Genomic DNA, 17,193 nt, shown 5'->3' on the forward strand with positions numbered 1-17,193 from the left:
TGTGACCTTCTTCTCACTGCTGCCCCTTTCCTGTGAAACCTCCTCCTCTTCCCAGGACTGTGCTTGCCCACCTGTCTCTTCCTGTCAACAAGCCCCTCTGGACCCTGGAACAGCAGTGTGGGAACCATTGTGTCCATCACAGGGTATGTTTGCCCACCTGCCTCCCCTTCCACTTTATAGTCAGTGTAACATCTGCAGCCTGGAAGCTGGCCCTTTCATCTCTTCTTCCTCCCCTCCCCACAGCATCTGTTGTCCCTGAATATGTTTACCCACCTGTGATGACCTTGCCTCCTTCCTATACCAAGCTTCCTTAAGTCCTGGGAACAATCCAGAAGGCTCTGGAGAGGGAAGCAACAGCTCAGGAGGGGTCACCAGTCCCTGCATGTGCTGTCCTACACTTTGTGATCCTGCCCCTTCCTCCCTAGACCCTGTGTGCAGGCTCTAGAGGACAGGAGGAGCAACAGCCTTATAGGCATGTTGAAAGAGGCTCTGGGCTCTCTTCTTGGCTGTTTGACCGCGGGTGTGGGAGGCAGTGAAGCTAAGGAGGCCCCTTTTAACAGGTACCCTTGTTTCCCTGTCTGCCTTTTCAACTCTCCCCTTTTTCCTCCTCCCTAACCTCTTCTATTTCTCCACCAATAGGCCTTCTGGCTTCTCTGTCCTGCTTCCCCCTGCTTTTCTGTGTGTGCCACTCTCTGTCTCTCTCTCTCTCTCTCTCTCTCTCTGTGTGCCTCCCTCTCGCTGTGCCTCTCTCTGTGCCTCTCCCTCTCTCTCTGTGCCTCTCTCTCACTCTGTGCCTCTCTCCCTCTGTGCCTCTCCCTATGTGTTTCTCACTATGTACCACTCTCTTTCTATCCCTGTGCCTCTCCCACTCTCTGTGTGCCCATCTCTTGCTCTGGAACTCTCTCCCTCTGTGCATCTCCCTCTCTCTCTGTGCTGTTCTTTCTCTGTGTGTGCCCCTCGCTCTCTCTGTGCCTCTCTCTCTCTCTCTCTCTCTTTCTCTCTGTATCCCCCCTCTCTCTCTCGCTCTCTCTCTCTCTCTCTCTCTCTCTCTCTCTCACTGTGCCTATCTATCTGTGCCTCTCACTCACTTTCTCTCTCCCTCTTCCTTTTTCTCTTCCATTCACTCTCTCGTCCCCCTTTTCTCAGTCCTTGGTATCTCTACCAACCCCCTTTTCCCACTATATCCCCAATGGCTCTCTCTCCCTCTTTCCTTCTCCCGGCAGCCCCCCTCTCAAACCCTTCCCTTTCCAATCCTTCCCTTCCTCCCTTGGGGTCCCTTCTCCCACCCCCAGCATTCATGGGTACTCCAGAGGCCCCCGGGTCCCATGCAATTGGGTGTGCCCAGCTAGTATGCACATCATCAATACCCACCTTGTACCCGCAGCCTGGTGTATACAATCATCTGTGCCCAGTGTGCCTAATTTACAAGGCTGACAATGAGTGTTCCTCGCTGCCTGCAATGAACTTGTTCCTGATTCCTGCAAAGACTTTGGTGTCTTCATTTGTGCTTCCACTTTTCGGTTTAGCCTGCCTGTTATTGGCAGAGGGGGTACCCAGTCCACATACACAATGCACCCTCACCGGGGTCTGTTAATTGCCTGCCCAAAATTGTGGCCCTGTCTGGGGTCTCGCACCCAGCCTTCCGCATTTTGGCCTGCCTCGCACGTCCATAGGGGAACCACCCTTTTCTCCTGGTTCCTTGGCTGAAAATCTACCGTACTCATAAGGAAGTTGCTGAAATACAGGAAAATTCTTCAGATGTTGAAAAGAGGGCTTGGAGCAGAGCAGGGTGCACAATTCACAAAAACAAGCTGGGGCTCTATAAAGAAGGTATTCCTGTGGTGCCCTGATCACTACCTTATTTTGCATGTTGTTCAACATGGGGTCGCACACATAAGCAGGGGAATGGTTGATCTGATATGGAGAGAATGGTATGCACCAGGTTTTTCACCAGTGGCAGAATAATTATGAAAGCAATGTGAAATGTATCAACCACATAACATGAACAAAGGTGGAAATGTCAGTCAGGGTGCACAGCACATAACATTGGTGCCCTTTGCAAAAAAGCAGTGCGATTTTATACAATTGACAGGATGGCAGTATGCCATCATAAATGTCTGCATGTTTTCAAATTGGGTAGAGGCATATCCCACCCACTGAGCAGACACACAGGCATTGGTTAACACATTGCTGAAGGAATTTATACCACGCTTCGGCATGCCAGTGAGCATTCATAGTGATTAAGGAGCACACTTGCTGGGGAAGGTGACTCAGGAGTTCTGTCAGGTATTTAACATTCAGCAGAAACACCATTGGCCCTATCAATCACAATCAGCAGGGGCAGTGGAGAGACAAAATTGGTTCTTGAAAAATGAAATCTCAAAAATGTATTCTGGAACTGTTTTGAAGCAGCAGGACACACTGCAGATCGGCTTAATGAGAATGCGAGGCATCACTGTGAAAGTGCGATGCAGGCCAAAATGGGGGAGGCTATGAGGGAGACCCCTGATAGGGCCACAGTTTTGGACCAGGGAGTGAACAGACCTGGTGGGGGTGCTTAGTGTACGCAGATGGACTGGGTCCCTGCTCTGGCAATAACAGGCAGGCTGCACTGAAGAGTGGGAACGCAATGAAGGCACCGAAGTCTTTGTAGAAAGCAGGAATGGCTTTATTATAGTAAGAGGAGTAAACTCATTGCCAGCAGGACAAATCAGACACACAAGACACAGATGATGGCCTACACTGGGATGCGGGCACAAGGCGGGGCATTGATGACAGGTACACTAGCTAGGCACACCCATTGTCATGGAACCGGTGGGCCCGGAGAGTACCCTTTGATGCACAGGGGAGCAGGGACCTGAAGGGAAGGGTTGGAGAGGAAGTGGGAGAGGGGTTGGTAGATACAGAGGGCTGAGAGAGGGAGGACACAAGAGAAAGGAAGCCAGAGATATAGAGGGGCGACCCAATGAGAAAGGTGTTGCTCAGTGAGGGAGCGCACACAGGGGCACACGAGGGAGGATGAGAGAAGGCGAAAGAGAAAAAGAGAGACACACACAGAGACACAGACACACAGACAGAGAGACATACACATACACACACCCACACACACACACACACACACACAGACACACACACATACCCATCCAGAGAGAGGGACAGACAGACAGACAGACAGACAGACAGACACACACACACACACACACACACACACACACACAGGGACACAGAGAAAGAGAGAGATACACACACACAGACGCACACACAGATACATACACACAGACAGACACAGACAGACAGACAGACAGACACACACACAGAGAGATAGAGAGAGAGAGAAAGAGAGAGAGAGAGATAGAGAGAGAGAGAGAGAGAGAGAGAGAGAGACAGAGACAGAGAAAGAGATAGAGACAGTGTTACAAATGGAAGCGTCTATGGAAATAGACTAGACTGGTAATGATGTTCCGGAGAAACATTGCAGAACGCTAATGGTGCCTTAAGCACCATTTCTTCCATAAACTCCAGGAGGGATGGCCGATGACAGACGGGGTAGCATGCAGAAGGAAGACAAGGATATCTGTGGAAAGTGCTCCTGGGCTCTGCTGGCCCACCCTCCCATCAGCACACCACCACCAGCAACCACGGGCTTATATAAAGCTGTTGCTCCACCCTCTCCAGGTCCAACCTCTAACCCAGGCAAGTGTTTGTTTGGGCAAAAGTTGCCAGGGTCGTTTCCAGGTGGGTGGGATGCAAAGTGGGACACTGTGTGATTCCCAGGTTTCCCAGTTCAGGAGCGTTGGCAGTTTGAGCCTAGAGGGGATGTTAATTTTAGGGTATGGGGAGATTAAATTGTACAGTGCAGGGTAGTTGAGGCCAAAGGGCACAGTAATTGTTGGGTGGGGAATGTAGGTTCCCAGAAGGGTCTAGCTTGGTGACTTGCAGAGGGAAGCCCAACTCTCACTGGGTAGTGGAGGAGGGTCTAATGGAAGGGGAGTAAAGATTCAGCCCTAGGTGGCAGATTACAATGGAGCTGGTTTCTGGCTCAAGGAAGCTGCTGAACAGGTTTCCGACGGGGGAGTTGGCCAGGCCTTTGGGAGCAATGTGATCCCTTTGTTACTGGCTGTAGTCTGGTTGCCTAGGAGTGGAGTCCCCAAGTGAACAATGTCTGGTATGCCAGAAACAAGCAACTAAAGGGATTATGAAGGTCCAAAATATGGTGATCAGACAATGTTGGGGTACATGCAAGCACTTGACAGAAATTAACAGCTAGCATAAACAGTGCAGTGAATATACAGTCACATGCAGTGCAAGGTGGAAAATACATTTGGGAAACATGAAAGTCACGCAATACATTGGTAACATGAAATCCCACAGTAAACAACAAGCAACATAGGGATGCTGCTATTTCCACACTGCAAACAGGGAAACAGGTTGAAGCCCATATCAGATTCTTGCTGGTTGACTGATGCCCTTACCAGTGTCACTCCGGCTACCAGTGAGTTGGGGAAATATGTACTTGTTAGATGAATAAGTGTTGCAGTATTGCCAGAATCTGGTCAAAGTTGTCTGACATTTCTATTTGCAAGTTCAGCAGGCACTGTCAAAGGAACCTGAAACACTATGTCACTTGTTCCAGTCAGGAAGCTAGGTTGTGAGGATCCAACTCTGCAAGAATAACTTACATGAAGGAGGAGGGGCCTCTTTGATGTCCCCCTGATTGTGGTCCTGGCTAACAAATTGATTATTTTGTTGTTTCGTTTATGTGCATGTGAGATGAACAGTAAGGGAAACCCTGGTGACTCTGGGGAGGTTAAGGCCATTCAGGCTTTAACAACAGAGAAAGTTATAAAATTGAACTGGTTGAAAAGAACAGTCATTAATATGCAGGAGAGAGAAAATTTCAGGACTGCCTCATGGTAATGTGGAGTCACATACTATTTGGAAATCTTTCTCAGAGCCAGTAAATGTAGAATTGTCCAAGTACCAAAAAGTTGCAGGACTCTCCTTATCTGAGCCCAGAATTATTGCACAAAAGAGGTAATTTTGAAGGCAATGACTGCATCAGAATGTGACAAGAAAAGGTGCCTCCAAAAATTGGGAAGATTTCTCTGAAAATGAATGTTCATACTAGAAAACAAATTGGTGACCAAGACCAGCATAGAAAAAAAGAACTTCCTATTGCTTGATCATTTCCTACTTTCAAGACAAGGAAAGCTACAACAAGAGTGATTTGATGGATGACTGGTGGTACAGTGAAAGTCGAAACGGAAAAGAGGATGGGAAGGCTTTCTTCCAGGGTGAGTTGCTCTATTGAATGCAAATAAATGACCAGGCAGACTGCAATAGGCCTAGGGTTCTGTAATATGGAAAATGAACAGACCGAAAGACATGAAAAATGTTATATGGTTGCATACTTGATGCACGGAAACCTACAGTGGAGGTACTTGGTTTATTGCATGGGGAAGTTGTCTGCCTAGATAAACTACCTGTGTCTTAGGTCATTTGCATCCTGGCCTAGCATGTGCTTTATCGCCTGAACCCAAAGAGTGAATGTTTGGAAGACTCTTTTTTTCCCAAAGAAGCAAAAGCCTAGGATTTATCATATTATTGTTATATATTTTTATAGTGTATACCTAACTCAGGAGCAACATAATGCTATACAGGTCATGGAGAAAAACATTGGTAGTGAGAATTTAACAAGTAATCAAGTAAACATTAGTAATAATGACCACAGTACAATATATGGATGGGGCATGCACATGACAGACAGAACCTATGTTAGACCAGGGAGATGTTGGATGAGCCAGGTATTCAGTTATTTTGTAAACTGAAGAAGACTTAGACCAGTCTGAATTACCACAGGGATGGAGTTAAAGAGGACTGGAGCGTAGCATGAGAAGAATTGTTGCTCAGTTTTCTCGGTCTACTTTCCAATCTGGTGATGGTCTTAGTGAGACAGGAACGCGTGTCACCATATGTTTTTAGTTTGGGCACCAGGTAGGATGGCATACCGGCGGTGGTTGCCTTGTAGGTTAGATACATGATTTTGAGGCATATCCTAACTGGGAGGGTGAGCCAGTGCAAACAGTGCAAGGTGGTGGTGATGTAGTCAAAAGCAGAAAAAATAGGGATCTTAATGGTTGCATATGCGATGATAGCATCAGTAGCATTAGCTTGGAAGATGTATTGTGGCCAAGTGGAAGAAAAAAGGCTGGGGCAACTGGAGAAGGTGGTTGATAACTGGGGAACAGCTCTCAAATATAGACATAAGCGTGGGAAAGCTCCATGTAATCAGAAACTGAAGTAGCATCATACTGAATGGGCTAACACATCATCTCATACTTAATGTCTTTCTCTGCTACTCACTGTGTCTCTGGAGCATTTAACCAACAGATGTAAGACTGTCTCCCTCCATCATACACTTCAGGAAGGACCTTACTCTTCAAAGAACATCTCGTCAGTCACGGATTGCACCACTAAACCCAATTTCACCCCTTCTCGATTGTCACTCATGCCCCTTATCAATTCGAGCTTCTCTGCGACCACTGCATCCTACTTGTAACGTTCAGGGTGCATCCCCTACGTACCACACTCTGTTGCTTCCCAGCTAGGTCTGCGCTGTATAAATCCTGTTTATACATGCATACATACATACATAGAGGAGGGTGGATTGGGGGAATGAGTGGATATGTTCTAGGCAGCCCCAACAGCTTTATATGTGTTGCAAACTAAGGGTGGCCTTAAAGAGAGTTACAAGAATTGCCATGCTGGCCTAAAAGGACTGTTGACAAATTAACTAACAAAACGTACATCAGTATTAAGATCAGTTTCCCAGGTAGTTAATGCATCAATGCCCCTGATAGAAAATGCAATAATCACCACAGACACTATGCGCCTGATTCATTGAAGTGTTTTATAAAGGCGCAATCCCATAGGAAAACGTTCCATGGATCAGGCCCTACATGCATCAATGGCCCAGACCAAGTAAGCTTATGCACAGTTAAAAGATTGCAGGCAAATTCCATTATTCCCATTTAGCAGACCCCGAAGAGATTCCTTTAAGGGAGACCAAATTCCATGTTTCCCACTTAACATAGGAGAACCATATTATATACCCTATTATAACTATACTTCATACACGCAGTAACAAAGCATGGCCACATTCCATTATTCTAAGTAAGCACAGCAGTTGAAAATTCCATTATACACAGCTTTGCCAAATTACAGTATGCCCAGTTAGCACACCAGTGCCAGATTCCATAGACCCAGTTACCACAGGAAGGGCAGATTACATTATTTATTCCCTGTTTGAAAAAACATGGTCAGCTTCTATTATGCCGAGCTAACCCATCAGAGCTGGATTCCATTATTCCCAGATAGCACAGTAGTGCAAGATACTATCATGCCCAGTTAGCAGATTAAAGGCAGGTTTTATAAAAACAATTCACCACAGTAAGGAGAAAGTATAGTCATACTGACGTGAAAGCCTATTTATTATTCTTTTTGTTTTTGGTTTCTCACATGGCAAGCTACATATTTTATTTTTATTATTATTATTAGAGCTACATATGAGCAGGCATCCACCCAGAACAATCTACAGAATGAAAGGGCAGCCGCTGCGGACGAAGACCCCGCCGTATGTTCTCTTGATGTGTCCTTGCTTGTCGCTCCGCTTCCACCCGTTGGTCATCTATTACACCGGGTTCCTTTTCCTGTACCTCCGGGAGGAGACCTCGGGGGCACCTTCGGAACAGGACTTCAGCCGGGGCCACCCCCGTTGAGGCGTGTGGGGTGGTGCGGTACACTCTCAAGAACTGGTAAAGCGCCCGCTGGAGGGGCTGGCCCTGTCCCTGGGCTATCCGGAATGTTTTGTTCAATGTCCTCATCAGCCTCTCCGCGTCCCCGTTCGCACGGGGCCACAGAGGGGACACCTTCCGGTGCGCCACTCCACAGCTCTCCAGAAATTCTGAGAACCTAGCGCTCTGGAACGGGGACCCATTGTCTGAGCACAGAGTCACTGGAAACCCATGGGTGGCAAAGATTTTCTCCACAGCGCCCACCACATGCTCAAATGCCACTGACTCGACGAATTCCACCTCAGGGTATCGGGAGTATTCATCCACAATGGCCAGGAAGTGAGTGCCTACGGCCGTGGATCCGAAGTCCGCATGTACGACCTCCCACGGCCGGGTCCCTCGTGGCATTACTTCGATTTCAGGCTCCCGCTGGACTGGGGAGGCCGCCTGGCACCACACACAGGCCGCTACGAAGTCGTCCACTTTTTTTTCTAGCTCGGGAAACCACACCTTCAGCCTCAGTCTCGCCTTCGTCTTGGCGGCCCCTTGGTGTCCCTGATGTGCCAGGTTGATGACTTCATGGATCTTGGAGCCCGGCACCACCAGGCGATCGCCCCGCAGCAGCAGGCCCGACTCCGTGAAGGACAGTTCGTCCTTCACTTTCCAGAGTTGCTCGAGGGTCACTTTAGCTTCCTGAGTGCGCCCTGCCACCAATTCCAGCACGGACTTCCAGGACCCCGACCGCATCGAGCTCCTCAAGATGCGGAAACACTCGTCGTTGGCCGCCGCACTCTCCAGTTCGGGTAGCGGCATTGCGTTGGGGGTGGCGCCCTCTACCACCATCCTGACGTGGTCATCGGCTTCCTCAGCACACGAGTCTTGTGTGTGTCCTCCGCCGCCCACCGGGTGCCTGGACAGGTAGTCAGCCGCATTGTTGGTACCTGGCCGGTAGATCAGGGTGACGCTATACTCCAGAAGGGCCAACATCCACCTCTCGATTCTGGCTGGTGGTTTTGAAGATGATCCGGCCATGATCGGAAGCAGCGGCTTGTGGTCCGTTACCACTGTCACGGGTCTCCCCAGCACATAAAGCCGAAAATGCCGACAGCCCCACAAGACAGCCAGGGCCTCGCGTTCGATCTGCGAGTATCTCTGTTCGGTCTCGGAGAGGGCTTTGCTGGCATATGCCACTGGCCTTACCCCCCCATCTCTGCCCACTTGGGTGAGCACAGCACCTAGGCCAAACGGGCTGGCGTCCACCACGATCTCGGACTCCAGGGCGGGGTCAAAAAAAGCCACGGTATCATCTGCTGTCAGGGCGCCTTTGATGTCCTCGAACGCCGACTGTTCCAACGGGCCCCACTGCCAGGTGGTATCCTTTTTCGTCAGGGCCCTCAGAGGCTCCGACCTCGAGGCGAGATTCCTGATGAAGCGCCCACAGTATGTTACCATACCCAGGAAGCTCCGCACATCTGACGCCGACTCAGGGGGGCGCGCGGTCCTGATGTCCTGGACCTTTCTGGGATCCGGAGATACACCGCCCTCCTTGAAGATGAAACCAAAGAACTCAATGGTCGGGCGGAGGAACTCGCATTTGTCCCTGTGGAGAGTGAGCCCCAGCGACTGTAGCCTCTCGAGGGTCTTGGCCAGACGTTTCAGATGTTCAAGTTCCGTCCTGGCAAAGACCAGAATGTCGTCACTAATGTTTAGGACGCCCTCCAGATCTGCGAGAGCGCCTCGGATCAAGTTCTGAAATACCTCGGCTGCTGACGACACTCCGAAACTCAGCCGCTTATATCGGTAGAGCCCCCTGTCGGTAGTGAAGGTTGTAATGTATCGGGACTCTGGGTGGAGGACAACTTGGTGGTATCCAGCTCGTAAGTCCAACTTAGAGAAGAACCGGGCCCCCTGCACTTCCGCAATGATGTCATCGATTGTCGGGGTCAGGTGTCGTTATCTCCTGATGGCCTTGTTGGGCAGCCTCATGTCCACACAGATCCGGACGGAGTCCGGCTGTTTTGGTTTCCTCGCCACTACGATAGGGGATACCCATGGAGTGGGGCCCTCCACCTTTTCGATTACATCCAGGTTCACCAGGTTGTCTAGTTCCCTGTCCACCTGGTCCCTTAGATGAAACGGGATCCGCCTGTGTTTCAGAGCCACGGGCTGCACCGACTCATCAATGTGGAGCCTCACGGGGTCACCCTTCATTCTCCCAATCCCTTTAAAGATGTCCGCATACTTGTCCAGCAGATCGTTGATGTCCTCTAAGTAGACTGAGTACGCGAAGCTTACTATGCCAAGGGCCTCCGCTGCCGCACAACTCAACAGGGTATTGCTGCTCACCGGAGTCACGTAGAAGCGGGCCTTGATCTCCGATCCGTCATGCTCCACCTTGGCGACAAACGCACCGTCCAGCGGCAGGGGCTCCCGCCCGCCAAATGCAAAAATGCGGGCTCTCGGCGTCGCAAGCCTCGGGGGAGGGTTGAGCGCGGCATAATGTCCTCTCGCCATTACGTTGACTGAGGCCCCCGTGTCGACCAGCACCGGGACCGGCGAGCAGTTCACCTCCACGACGCATCTCGGCTGTCTTCTGCTCCTCCCCTTGAGGACTTCCATGCTGGAGACGAAGAAGATATTCTCCTCATCCTCTTCCTCCGCTTCTTCCGCCGGCGTCTCCTCTCCCGCCTGTTCCACTTGAGCTACATTGGGCGGGCGGTTTTGGCGAGGGGTCCACAGACGGGGTTGTCCCCTCGGAATCAGTACAGGCAGGGTCGCCCTGCACACCCTCGAAAAATGGTCGGGGACCCCACAGCGTCCGCAGATCTTTCCTATTGCCATGCACTCAGACGAGTGGGGGAGGTCATAGCCGCACTTCTGGCATGACTCCACTGGCTTGCCAGCTCTGTCTCTGGGAGCCCCACCGGGCCTTCGCACCCCTCTGCCTCCTCGCCAGACAGCGCACACCTCTTCCGGCCTCGCTGCGCGGGATCCGGCCTCCATCTTGTTGGCACGGGCCTCCGCCACCTCATGGCACCGCCCGAGCTCCAGGATTCTGGGCAGGGTGAGTCCGGGCTCTCTCAGGACCTGTCGCCTCAGCTTGCCAGACGAACATGCCTGGATTAGCATGGTCCTCATCATGTCCTCCTCATCCCCCCACGCACACCCTTGGGATAGGCGGCGCAGGCGGCCATAGAAGGTGTCGAGCGTTTCATCCTCCTTTTGTCTGGCCGAGAGCATGACGAACCTCTCATAGTCCACGTTGGCAAGGGGGACAAAATGCGCGAGGAGGGCGGCTTTGGCTTGGTCATACGAGTTGTCCACCGGAGTTAACGACTCAAATATCTCTTGTACAGCTGCCCCGGCCGAAAACAGCATCGTAGCCACCTTGCTGTCATTGTCCGTGACCTGGGCGGCCCGAAAGTACATGTCCAGCCGTCCAATCCATCTTCTCCATCGGGGGCCCATGCTGGACGGAGGACCCGTAACGTCAAACTCCGGAATGGGCTGCAAGGCCGCTTGCGCCCTGGCTTGGGCCATGGCCAGGGGTGGTGGTGGTTGGTTCGGGGGAAGAGCGGCACCAACCGTGGGTGTAAGCAGCCCAGACGTCGCAGGATGTGGGGTTGGCTGTGGGGGATTCTGCTGAAACAAATCTGCCAGGCTTTCGTCCTGCGAATCCTCCGAAGCTGTGGCAGTCGCACCCTCCAGGGCGCCGAAATCACTCATGGGCCCAAGCGCACAGGCACCCTCATACTAGCCCTGAGGGCCGCAACTTGTACCCTTCCCCACACTGCCACCACCCTCGTGATGATGAAGGGGTTGAAGAAGGTCCTTGAACCAAATGTTCCAAAAATTGAGCTTCGAAATGGAGTGGGCTGAGAAGGCCCAGCCACCTCAGTCCATCCTCCAGCTACCACACGACGTTACAGGCTGAAAATTGGCCAAAACATCAAAATTCAGGCATGGGCCTGCGGGTTATGCTGCCCGCAGTCAGGAAATCCAAAAATTGGGCTTGGATGGCCTTCCGACTCCAAACCGGAGCTTTCGGAAGTTTCTCCGCCACGTGCGCAAGATGGCCGCCAGCCGCGTGTATGGTCCGCGGCCACAGCGTGAGATGAAACATCCGCGGATGTTTCGTCGTTGAAGAAAAATTATCCGGGATCGCTCTCACCGCCGGGCCCAGGCATCCAACACTCGTCGCCACTGTTGGGGGTCTCTGGGTGCCCCCACGCGTGCCCGTGAGCCCCTCCACCCACAGACTCAGGCTGGACACGTCTGTGTGCTTCGGGCTCCCCGGTCGCTCTGACGCGGCCGGGAACGCCCCGTTTATTTAAGACGCACGCGGAGACGTGCAACGTCACGCCGCCGCGTGCACGTCTCCCTCACGGGGCAACGCCACAGGGGGGGGGGCTTAATTTATCTATCTGTCCATCATCTTATCCCTGTCTCCACCTCCTTCTGACCACTCCCTGATTGGAGCAGAGTCTCACTTTCCGGTTAGGGGCTGATGTCACCCGCCACGACCCACGCCCCTAAAGTCATAAGCTTATGAAATGTATGCAAACCTCCAAAATCTTCAATCTGGCAGCTCTGCAAATACTAAACAAATCACAGAACAGTGGACGTCAATCATGTGCCCAGGAAGCCCCATTAATTCCCTGCGCTCAGTCACCCCTTGCCACCACCCATCTCCGCACTCTCCACTGGACTGTCTAGGCGGTGTGGCTCCCACATCGCGCGTGACCTGCGCATGGGAAAGTGGCTCAGCTTTTGAAATACAGACCTTATAATCCTCTGCGCGACACATTTCCAATTAGTTTGCAGCACGCCCCTGAGACTGCTGCTTTAAATTCACAGTGAATCGCCTCATTATCATTAATGTTCATTCTTTATTCTGATTTTACTATGCGCTTTTATCACGGGTGAGGAACCCGACATCATCCTTCGCTCTAAATGGGGAGCGATTACTCTCTCTCTTCCCCTGCTCCTGCCCGAGGATTCATTTCGAGCAGACTTTTTGACAGCTAAGGAAGCCAGTCTGCCTCAGGACTATTATGAAGAAGCAATTTTCTTGTCACTGTGATCTTGAAGATTTTTCAAGGGATGCAACAGTTTCCTTATCAACAAGCAAAAAAAGCAACACAGTTTGTTCGCCGTCTTGGGGGTTTATGTGCACATTTCTTCATGAAGAATGATGAACCCATTCCAGAGAGAAACTGAATAGTTGGAGGAAGTAATATACCTTCTTAGGACCTTTGCTAGGTGTTTTTCTTGCCGTTTGTTATATGTATATGCAGTAATGTATGTTTCTTCAGACCCTTGTTTTCACCTTTCAGCTTCAGCATCACCTCAGCAGGTATTAATCAATTCATTAACAAGAGAACGTGTGACTGTCTTGCAGTGTCTTCTCATCTCGCCGGCTCTTATGTTCTACGCGAATGACCTTGGGCTGACGGGGCAGACATCACCAGTGCAGTTCAAGCGTTCAGTATGATGGATACATAATTGAACAAATTACCCTAGAGGGAGACATTGTTAGCATTTATTTAACCAACCAATACACGAGTGAAAAGTGTACCATCATTTTGGGTCCATGAGGAACCTGCATGAGTCATCGTTGGTACTCAAAGGGACCATGGGCCTCATTATGAGTGCAGTGACGTGGTAACAAGTGGTGCTAAAGTGGCAGTTATTCCATTAATCAGCGAAAAGACCAGGGCGTGAGCCCACGGTAAAGGCTGCACACTATTTTTTCACAACTTTATTTAACTTCAGTTATAAAAGCAGCGTTTAAACAGTCGGTACTCAGAGAACGGTAAATAGTGTTTCTTGGGACCCCCCTCTAGCCCTTAGGGCTGCATACTATTAAACAGTCAATGAACTGAGGTGATTATTCACAATGTATAGTCAAAACTTGGACACTTGTACTCATCATCAACATTGCTTTGAAAATCTATTCTGGTGGTAGATATAATTATTTATTCATAGTACAGGCAGACGCCAATTGACCAATGCATTTCGGACCTGCTATGGTCCTTCTTCGTCTATAAAACAAAGTACAGAGAAACATACATGGTGACGAACTTTGCTCTTCTTTTTTATCTTTATAACTCGGCATAGTGATGCACCAAGGTTATTTCAGGTATGTCTTCCCCCATCTCTTTGTAGCCCTGACGATTTCGCCCTAGCCTCGAAGCCTGAGCTCTCTTACTCCCAGTGCAGGGAGGGACCGCTCTACACAACCCTGTCCCACAGTCCAGCAACAAGTGAAGAGAGCGTTAGGCAACCTGCAACATAAAGATGACAGTTAAAACATGCAGCGGGATACCACCTGTGTCCCTAAATGTTACCATAATGAGACACACAACATCCGATTGGGTTTTTAAATCCCACTGGGATTTCGTATTTTATTTCAGAACATACATAACATAACCATAGCAAAATGTTTTACCTAAATATATATGTGGCCACCTAATTTGCATAGCTCTGGTGTAATCTGTCTGCAGGGCTTTCAGCTAAGATAGCCCACCCACCCGCAAGATAGTCACAAAGGGGACTCTCAGGGCGGGCGTTTAGAGCAGCGCCGCTTTAACCGCACGCTCCATCACTTGCCATTTCCAGGTGGGATTAGGAGGTAGCCCCCTGGGTGGCCCAGTTTTCTGGATGGCCATAGGCAGGCCACCCCTCTTATCTCAGGGAAGGTGTACTTCTTGGGTGGAGCTGGCTGCTCTACCCATTTAACATCATTTTCCTACACGTCTTCCAGATCTTCAGGAATAGTGATGAGGTTGATCTATTCATCACTGGAGGGTGCCTCAGGATGTTGTGTGTCCATCTCCAGAAAAAAATCAAAAAGAAAAAAAGAAAAGCAAATCCTTAAAAGGGGAATAAAAATCCCAAAAACGAATATAAAACAAACAAACAAACACACAGAAAACAAAATACAACAAAGGTAGAACACAAAGGGGAAAGGTTTGGGTAGGAAATAGTGCTCTTTGGACAAAAAAAAGATAGCTAAAGTTGGTGCTGCTACTACCTGAATTTGCCTCCAAAGCAATAAGAAAATGTAAGGTTTTCTGAAGGATATATGTGTTAATTGAGATCTGTGTTCCTATGAACCAATGAGCTCTCAAATTTCATATTGTGCACATGCCCTTAGGCCTATCCATTTACAGATTTTTTGTTTGCGTGATTCGCGATTCAAAAAGAAATTAGCCCTTTTTTATTCTTTTTATACTATGGATTTTTGAATATGTGAAGTGACACTTTTGTTGTTGATTAGGTTGGTTGTGACAAATACTTATTTTGATGAATGCTATTTGTATGTTTTTCTCTTATGTGAACATTCTGGCAAATCTAGTTTTGAGAATGGAATGTCGAATTTTTAGTGCTGATTACATTGTGATTTGAATCGCGAAGCTAAACAAAATAGTGTGATTATTACTTAGATTTTATTGAACTTTTTGCAAAAGACAGTTCACTTATCTATGGTTTTTGGAGTGTTCAAGTTCTCACTTCACATGAAATAAGCTTATTGAAGGGTTAAAATGCTGTTTTTATTTCATTGGACGTGTATGTGGTTCTCTAGCTACAAAAATGGATAACATTATTTTTGGAGTGGACAACATCCAGAAACTTTTGAGAATGAGTCTGTGTGGTGTAGAACAATGTGTTACAAATTAATTAACTACTGTTAAACCTAAGATGCTAAATCACTGCTGGAAAAAACAAAAGACCTTGTAGCTCAATCAGATGGAACAATGTGAAGTGAGATGCCACACAATCTAGCAACATTGAGAGTTACTCAATAAATGACTTTCAGAACAGCTAGCTCAAACGACATTTTAAATCACTTCTTAATAGAAAGTACACATCAATCCCTGGAACTGTAACCTTAATCCTGGGATGCCTCCCCACTAGATTTCTTAAATATCATGACACAGCCAATATTCTAAAAGCATCAAGAGAGGTTTGTGATGTTAGATTGAAAAATATTGGCCACAAAATATTAAGGGGGTAATTCATAGAATTCAGCGCACAAGTGGGGCACGCGGCTGGCGCACAGTGTGCTCGTGTGACAGTCTGCGCCAGGCACGTGCGCCAAAATCCATTTCCGCGCACAGCGTATTCATGGATTTTAACATCCATTACCAGCCGTGGCGCAGAGTGGCGCAGCGACTCTGCAGCAGTGCCAGTTACGCCCCCAAACCCTCCCCGTGTGCCATGTACAGCGCACAAATCCCGTACATGGCACACAGGCCAGTGGACCAGCATACGGGCCCTCAACCCCAAAAACACCTGTAAAACTCCCCGTGCACTCCTCCGAATACACGTACCCCACTGCACGGGGAGAATCACACACGATTGGCCCTGTGCGAGCGGGGTACGTGTATTTCGGCGGTTTGCGGGAAGTTTCACACACGATTGGCCCTGTGCGAGCGGGGTACGTGTATTTCGGGGGTTCACGGGAAGTTTCACACGCGATTGGCCCTGTGCGAGCGGGGTACGTGTATTTCGGGGGTTTGCGGAAAGTTTCACACGCGATCGGCTCTGTGCGAGTGGGGTACGTGTATTACTGGGGTTCACAGGGAGTTTCACAGGCGATTGGCCCTGTGTGAGCGGGGTACGTGGATTACTGGGGTTCGCGGGGAGTTTAACACGCGATTGGAACTGTGCGAGCGTGGTACGTGTATTTCGGGGGTGCGCGGGAAGTTTCACACGCGATTGGCCCTGTGCGAGCGGGGTACGTGTATTTCGGGGGTTCGCAGGAAGTTTCACATGCGATTGGCCCTGTGCGAGCGGGGTACGTGTATTTCGGGGGTTCACGGGAAGTTTCACATGCGATTGGTCCTGTGCGAGTGGGGTACTTGTATTTCGGGGGTTTGCAGGAAGTTTCACACGCGATTGGCCCTGTGTGAACTTGGTACGTGGATTACTGGGGTTCGCGGGGAGTTTAACATGCGATTGGCCCTGTGTGAGCGGGGTACGTGTATTTCGGGGTGCGCAGGAAGTTTCACACGCGATTGGGCCTGTGCGAGCGGGGTACGTGTATTTCGGGGATGCCTGGGAAGTTTCACACGTGATTGGCCCTGTGTGAGCGGGGTACGTGGATTACTGGGGTTCGCGGGGAGTTTAACACGCGATTGGCCCTGTGCGAGCAGGGTACGTGTATTTCGGGGGTGTGCAGGAAGTTTCACACGTGATTGGCCCTGTGCGAGTGGGGGACATGTATTACTGGGGTTCGCGGGGAGTTTCACATGCGATTTTGCTGTCAGAGCGGGGTACGTGTATCCAGTGGGGTGCACTGGGAGTTCCACATGTGAATTGGCAATGTGGGTCCTCCCAGGTGTGCCCTCTATCCCCTCCACGGCCCCTGCAGGCAGCCCACACCACAGGGTCA

Source organism: Ambystoma mexicanum, chromosome 2q (genome assembly GCF_040938575.1).
Source record: "Ambystoma mexicanum isolate Mex_15411 chromosome 2q, UKY_AmexF1_1, whole genome shotgun sequence".
In the NCBI taxonomy this organism is placed as follows: domain Eukaryota; kingdom Metazoa; phylum Chordata; class Amphibia; order Caudata; family Ambystomatidae; genus Ambystoma; species Ambystoma mexicanum.